The following is an 8,212-nucleotide window of genomic DNA, read 5'->3' on the forward strand; positions in this document are numbered from 1 at the left end:
TGAGAATCTAGGTTTCAGGCCAGCCCAGGCAGGAAAGCCCATGAGACTCTTATCTCCAGTGAACCAGCAAAAAGCCAGAAGTGGAGCTGTGACTCCTTGACAGTGAAAAAGTAAAGTACTCAGGCCCTGAGTTCTGGCCCCAGTGCCCAAAGGAAAGGAAGGAGGAAGGAAGGAAGGAAGGAAGGAGGGAGGGAAGGAGGGAGGGAGGGAGGGAGGGAGAGAGTATTGGGTAGGACATTGGAATTACACAAGGTGGGAAGCGTGTTCTGGAGGAGGAAAGGCAGCCAGAAGGTGAGGGGAAAAAAGAGAAAAGTCCTCCCAGGATTTCTTTTTTTTTTTTTTTTTTTTTTTTTGTCGGTCGTGGGGCTTGAACTCTGGGCCTGGGCGCTGTCCCTCAGCTCTTCAGCTCAAGGCGAGCACTCTACCACTTGAGCTACAGCACCACTTCTGGTTTTCTGGTGGTTTATTGGAGATAGGAGTCTCTTGGACTTTGCTACCTGGGCTGGCTTTGAACCACGATCCTCAGGTCTCAGCCTCCTGAATAGCTAGGATTACAGGCATGAACCACCAGCACCTGTCCCTCCCGGGATTTCAAAGCAGTCCCTCAGAGGAAAAGTGAGAGGCTGAGGATACAGACATACGGATAAAAGATTTAATGGACATCTGGGCCACAATGGTTCATGCCCGCATTCTTAGCTACTTAGGAGGTAGATGGTGGTTTGTATCTGGCTTAATGAAAAAGAAATTTGAGGGCTGGGAATGTGGCTTAGTGGTAGAGTGCTTGCCTCACATGCATGAAGCCCTGGGTTCGATTCCTAGTACCAGAATACACAGAAAAACCTGGAAGTGGTGCTGTGGCTCAAGTGGTATAGTGCTAGCCTTGAGCAAAAGAAGCTCAAGGATAGTGCCTAGGCCCAGAGTTCAAGCCCCAACACTGGGAAAGAAAGAAAGAAAAGAAAAGAAACTTGAGAGCCCCCACCCCCATCCCAACCTATGTATTTATTTAGTCAGTCCTGAGGTACTCTTGAGCTCTTCAGCTCAAGGCTAGCACTCTACTGCTTGAGCCACACGCCACTTCCAGTTTTCTTGTGGTTCATTGGGGATATGAGTCTCACAGACTTTCCTGCCCCAACTGGCTTTGAACCTCAATCCTCAGATCTCAGCCTCCTGAGTAGCTAGAATACCAGGTATGAGTCACTGGTACCCAGTCAATATTTGTTTGTTTTTTTTAAAGAGGCCTATGCTGTCCTTCGTGTAAATGGAAGCTCCTATTGGAATATAATGAAAGCCAAACACAAAACAAATCTGGAGGTGTGGTTCAATTGGGAGCTGTGTGGTGCCCACCTTAAAGGAGTAAAACAGGGCAGGGATTGCCAGCAGGATGAGGAGGAAGATGGAAATGATGGAGAGACCCAAAAAATCCCACTGGAGGAGAAGCAGGGGCATCAGGACAGCAGTCTGCAGCACCAGTGGCTGTTTGTGCTGCTGCATTAACTTGATCCGAGATTCTGGGTCCTTTTACCTATGAGGTCCTACCTGAGGAGGGAGGGAGACACAGAGAGCGTGCACTATAGAGACACAGGGTGAGGCGCTGGTGGTTCATGCTTGTAATCCTAGCTACTCAAGAGGCTGAGGTCTGCAGGATCTGGATTCAAAGCCAGCCTGGACAGGAAAGTCAGTGAGACCCTTATCTCCAATGAAACCCCAGAAAACCGGCAGTGGAGCTAGGGCTCAAAGCAGTACAGCACTAGCCTTCAGCAGAAAAGCTCAGGCACAGCTCCCAGGCCCTGAGTTCAAGCCCCCTGACCAAAAAGAAAAAAAAGAAAATTACAGACACAAGTAAGAGGGTCAGGCAGGGGAAATCTGAGTGCCCTAAGCAGTAGCTTTTCTGGTTAGATATACTAAAAACCCAGCCTGTCCCCAAACAGCCAAAGCTCACCACAAACTCCGCATTCCCATGTAATTTCCATGGTCCTTGAACAATGCCTCACAGCCATCCTCTGTCATTCCTGCGCCCCCATAATCCCTCCCTTGTCTCCTTCCCACTGTTTCATCTCCTCTAACTTCTCCTCTGTGGAAACACATACTACAACTCTCACCACCACCACCACTATCACCCCCCCACCCCCCCCATCCCTCTCACGCGCGCCCCCCCCCCATCCCGCAGCATTGCTGATAAACCCATCACAGACACAGTCAAAGTTCTCATGACCTCCCTGGGCTCCCCTAGTCCCAGAGGCTAGGCCTGGGCAGGCAATTAAGACTCACAGGATATAGCCCATTAGTCCCTACTTCGTTGTGATTGGCTACTCTGTTCAGAGCATGCCTCCAGCTCTAATATCTGGCTTCTGATTGGTCAATGTCTGTAAGAGGTGTTTCCCCATCGCATCCCTTTTTCAATGACTAGAAGACTGAGTGATAAACTGTCCTTTTTCTGTTGTGGATTCTGTTTTGAACTCTTGATTGGCTCACTATCTATGTGTGGGCTGCAGTTCCAGAGTGAATACTGAGTGTAATCTACCATCATTTAGGATTTGGGCTGGGACTTGAGGTCCACAAAGTAACTCTGGATGGAAAAGACCATAGCTATTCTGGGATTCACAGGGAGAGACGGAAGAAAAAAATAGTTAAATAAATGAAATTCAGCTGGGCTCATGCCTGTTATCCTAGCTACTCAGGAGGCTGAGATCTGAGGACCACAGTTCAAAGCTAGCCTGGGCAGGAAAGTCCATGAGACTCATCTTCAATTAACCACCAGAAAACCTGAAGTGGCGCTGTGACTCAAGTGGTAGAATGCTCACAGCAACCAGGCCCAGAGTTCAAGCCCCACTGACTGTGAATGAAGAGCCAGGTGCCTATGGCTCTTGTCTGTAATCCTAGATACTCAGGAGGCTGATATAAGGATCATAGTTCAAAGCCATCATTGATAAGAATGTCTTTAAGACTTTTTTTTTTTTTTGGGGTCATGGGACTTGAACTCTGGGCCTGAATGCTGTCCTTCAACTCTTCAGCTCAAGGCTAGTGCTCTACTACTGGAGCCACAGCGACACTTCTGGTTATCTGAGTGGTTTATTGGAGATAAGAGTTTCATGGACTTTTTTGCCTCTGCTGGCTTTGAACCGAGATCCTCAGATCTCAGCCTCCTGAGTAGCTAGGATTACAGGCATGAACCACCAGCATCCAGCTCCCTACCTTTCTTAACCCCCCACTCTTCAAGTAACAGGGACACATTGTCCATTGTGACTTTTCTCTTGCATATGCATGAAACAGATGTATGTTCTCTTTGGTAAGCCACCGGCTCCCAGCTTGAGACTCATGACTAGAAACAGAGCTGTGGCTCAACTAGTAGAGTGTCAACTTTGGGTGAAAAAGCTAAGGGTCAGAGCCCAGGCCCTGAGTTCAAGTCCAGGACCTACTGGTGAAAAGAAAGAAATGAAGAGGACAGATGGGAAAGAAAAGGAAGGAAGGAAGGAAGGAAGGAAGAAAGGAAAGGCAGGAAGGCAGGCAGGCAGGCAGGAAGGAAGGAAGGAAGAAAGGAAGGAAGGACAAAAGATAGATAGACAGACAGACAGACAGACAGAGATGTGTGGGGCCACCACACCAGCAAGAGCCAATATCCAAATTTACTGCATTCAACCAATCCCTATCAAAGTGGGAGCAGTCATGACCTAATAAGGGGCAGAGTCTGGCTCCACCCACTGAAGCCTGAATTGCCAGACAGCACTATGACCACACCCCCTTATGAGGGCAGCCAATCAGGGCTTGAGGTGCTGATTTCTCCATTGTGAAGAATTGGCCTTGACTGTTTGGGTGTTGGGGTTGTGTGGATAGAGCAAGGGGAGGTTTAGTGGGGCTGGGCCTCTGATTTCAAGACACTGAAGATCTGTCTTTATCTGAATAGATTGATCATGATCTCCATATCCAAAGATGACCCAGCTGCCCCACATGCGTTTCCAGCTGCCCCAGGAGCTCCAACTGCCCTGGAGACCCCAGCTAGCCCAAGTGAGGCCCCTAAAGAGACATCAGCAAGTCTACAGATGCCTGAAGGACTGGAATTTTATGCTCCAAATTACATATGTTTGACTGTCTTTGCAGTAATTTTTTTCCCTCCCCTGGGACTGGCAGCTGTCTACTTTAGCAGCAAGGTAAAAGAGTGCTCAGGCTTTGGCCTCTTCCTTCCTTTTTTTCTCTCCTCCCCCACTTCTTTCTTTTTATTATTATTTTAATTTATATATTTTTATTGTAAAGATACAGTACAGGGGGGTTACAGTGTCATGAGTAAGGTAATGAGTACGTTTCCTTTCGAGCATTGTTACCCCCTCCTTTGTTTTTCCCCTACCATCCCTTCCCTCCCCACCTGCCCAACTCCTCCCTCCCCCTCCCAAGTTGTAAAGTTCTTTTTCAACATAGTGTCTTGTACATCTCATTGTTACAAAGGGTCAACCTGTATCCTTGTTTCAGCATTTTGTTAGTTCCCTTCCCCTCCCCAATTAGAAAAATGTATATATAAGATGTAGGGCACCTGAATCAAATACAGTGAAAACAGGGGTTATACCATGGGGGAAGAACATACAAAAGAAACAAGGAAATCACATAGTACATTAAAAACAATAGTGACAAAGATAAAACCTCTTGAGTCTCTATCTTGCTGTTCATTTCACTTAGCATCATCTTATATGGTCATATGTACATAGTTTTTTACCTTTTCTGCTTGTCTGGTAAGATTATCCTAGACGTATACTCATTATTGCAAATAAGGGAAACCATGGGACCTATGTTTCTTGGTCTGGCTTATTTCACTTACTATAATTTTTTCCAAGTCTTTCCATTTCCTAACAAATGAGTGGTATCAGATGGAGGCATAGAATTCCATTGTTTTATAGAAAGATAGATAGATAGATAGATCACATTTTCTTGATCCATTCATCTACTGAGGGGCATCTGGGTTGGTTCCATATTTTAGCTATGGTGAATAATGCTGCAATGAACATAGTTGTGCTGGTAGCTTTAGTATGGCCTTGTTTGTGATCATTTGGGTAAATGCCCAATCTTTCCTTCTTTCTTTCCTTCCTTCCTTCCTTTTTGCTTCTTTCCTTGTCTTTGTGTGTGTGTGTGTATGTGTGTGTGTGCTAGTACTGGGACTTGGGCTTGAACTCAGGGCCTGTGCCCTTGCTTAGCTTTTCTACTCAATGCTGGGCCCTACCACTTGAGCCACACCTCCACTTCCAGCTTTTTGTTGTTGTTGTTATTGGTCATAGGTCTTAAACTCTGACTCTGGGCCTGGGCACTGTCCCTCAGCTCTTCAGGTCAAGGCTAATGCTCTACCACTTGAGCCACAGTGCCACTTCCAGTTTTCTGGTGGTTAATTGGAGATAAGAGTCTCATAGACATTCCTGCTCGGGCTGGCTTTGAACCTCGATCCTCAGATCTCAGATCTTAGATCGAAGATCTCAGGATTACAGGTGTTAGCCACCAGCACTGGGCCACTTCTAGCTTTTTGATGGTTAATTGGCCAGAAGAGTCTCTTGGGTTTGCCTACTTTGGGCTGGCTTTAAACCTCAATCCTCAGATCTCAGCTTTCTGATTGCTGGGATTACAGGTATGAGCCACCAGCAACTAATGATGGCCAATTTTATCCTCTTCCTGCCCCCCTGTCTGTGCTTCTGGCTGGGACCCAGGAAGGGGATTTCCCAAGGGTTTCTGGGATCAGAATCTCATATCTGTGCTCCTGCCTACAGACTACCGAGGCCAACCAGAACCAAGACTGGGAGCAGGCTTACATCAACTCTGGCCGGACTGGTTGGCTGGATGTGTTCGCCATACTCATTGGTTTAGCTATCATTTACGTGTATACGTTATATATGTGAAGGACAGACCAGTATCCCAGGAGTCCATTCTCGTCAGGACATTACCAGCTACCATGTGAGAAACTCAGTAGCTGAGACAATCTCCTAGCCAAGAAACCTATCAACCAAGGAACTCACCATCCAAGCAACTCACCTGCTCGTGGACATTGGTAATCGCTTGTCAGTGACACATAGGTTCCTATCGCCTCCACAGCTGTCTTTATCCACCATGATGGGTTGCGCTTTATGCGCTAGATCCCCTCAGTTCTCCAGGGCTGCTCTTTCAGAAAACTATTTCTTTACCCAATAAAATGGAAGGGTTTGTTCTGGCTTCTCCTGTGTCTGTATGGTTTTTGGTTCTTTGTTGTTTTTCCCCAGGTTGGGGGAGGGGGGGAATTGTCTGTATTTCACTGGGGCTATGTGTTTCCTAGATTATGTGGAAACTTAGAACATTCTGATAGTAAAGCCAGGGACAGGAAATGAGGACATTTGTGGATTTGTACACTAGCCTCTCTACCCTATGGCATTAAAAAAAAAAAAAACTGCCAGACACTGGTGGCACACACCTGTAATCCTAACTACTCAGGAGGCTGGGATCTGAGGATCCCAGTATGGAGCCATCCTGGGGCAGATAAATCCAAAGACTCTCTTTTTGTGGGTCATGGGGCTTGAACTCTGGTCCTGAATGCTGTCCCTCAGCTCTTCAGCTCAAGGTTAGCGCTCTACCACGTAAGCCACAGCACCACTTCTGTTTTTCCTAGCGGTTTATTGGAGATGAGTCTCACAGAGTTTCCTGTCCAGACTGGCTTTGAACTGTGATCCTCTGATCTCAGCCTCCTGAGTAGCTAGGATTACAGGCGAGAGCTTCCAACCCTCAGCTCCAGAGACTCTTAAAGCCAGAAGTAGAGGCATGGCTCAAATAGTAGAGTGCTACCCTTGAGTGGAAAAAGCCAATGGAGGGTAAGAGACCCTGAGTTCAAGCCCCAGTGCTGACCAAGTAGAAATAAAGATATCCTTTGACAAAATGTGGGGCGGGTTTTTTGGTCCGTAAAATAGACAATAATAATTTTGCTAAGGTGGGGTGATATTTAGACATTTGAATCAATGTTTTATTCACCAGGTATCTTCTAGGAACACCTATGAACAGAAACCATCTCTCCAGTCAAGGCGGTCGACCCCAGGGGTGCCCAGAGGCATAGGAGCCGGAGGTGTTCAGGCTGGGAAGGGGCTGACTATCCAGCCCTCAGGATCCCCAAAGTCATATATGACTCAGAGGGGCACAAGGGGCATGCAGTGGGTTTGTTGAGTACATGAGCTCTGCCTGCTCCTTGCTGCCATTCTGATTCCTCTGGAAACAGCTCTGCACACCCTGTAGGGACAGTCCAGTCCAGAAACTCCTCTGATTTCCCTTCTTAGGCTTCTTCCGAGGAAGATAAGGATAGATTAATTAAATAAGATGGCTTCATTAAATAAGCATAGGGAGAAGGCGGTTTTTCTAGCTTCAGAATCTTCCCCCAAGTATACAGGAGCTTCCAAGGTGACAAAAACGTGATGCAAGATCTCACACCTCAGCATACTTCCCCAGGTTTTGTAACTTAACACCAGCGTTAAGAAACACACGCCCAGCCCCGCCCTTCCCCAGGGAAGCAAGTGCGGTGGCTGCTCCCTCCCTATATGTCCTGTGCTCCTGCAGAAACCACGTCTCTGTGGCGCAATCGGTTAGCGCGTTCGGCTGTTAACCGAAAGGTTGGTGGTTCAAGCCCACCCAGGGACGCTGGGTGTTACTTTTAACCCCATGATCTTTGGTTGAAAGATTTCAAATCTGTACCTTCTCTCCCCAAGAAAGCACTATGGACTTCTCGCGATGCAATAAGTAAAGGCAAAGTAAAGCTAATTCTATACTGGTAGAGTTGGAAAGGAGATTCGTTATGTTATTTCATTGCTAAAGTGCAAAATTCAAAGATCTGTTTTTCTGTATTAAAAGTGATCCGTGAAACATTGCAAAATATTTCCCCTAGCCAGATACCAGTTACTCCTGTCATCCTAGCTATTCAGGAGGCTGAGATCTAAAGATCACAGTTTTAAGCCAGCTGGGCAGGAAAGTCTGTGAGACTCTTGTCTCCAATTAACTTCCAAAACAAAAACAAAACCGAAGTGGAGCTGTGACTGAAGTGGTAGAGTGCTAGCCTTGAGCAAAAAAGTTCAGGGACAGAACCTGAACTACAAATTCAAGCCCCAAAACTGGCACAAAAATAAAGTGATCCCTAAAATAAAAAAAATTGAGATAATTAAATACTCTTCCCTGTAAGAAATCCTGTTAGGAAAGAAAATAAGCTACCAGGAGAAAATATTTATAAACCATAGAT

The 8,212-nt window shown here is 46.5% G+C and overlaps 1 non-coding gene across 1 annotated transcript; it reads left to right on the forward strand.

The window, feature by feature from the left end:
- Positions 1-7,546: 7,546 nt before the first annotated feature.
- Positions 7,547-7,620, forward strand: Trnan-guu. The gene has a single exon. It is a non-coding gene; the product is annotated as a tRNA-Asn (tRNA).
- Positions 7,621-8,212: the final 592 nt, after the last annotated feature.

This window comes from Dipodomys ordii, unplaced genomic scaffold (genome assembly GCF_000151885.1).
Source record: "Dipodomys ordii isolate 6190 unplaced genomic scaffold, Dord_2.0 Scaffold92, whole genome shotgun sequence".
In the NCBI taxonomy this organism is placed as follows: Eukaryota; Metazoa; Chordata; class Mammalia; order Rodentia; family Heteromyidae; genus Dipodomys; species Dipodomys ordii.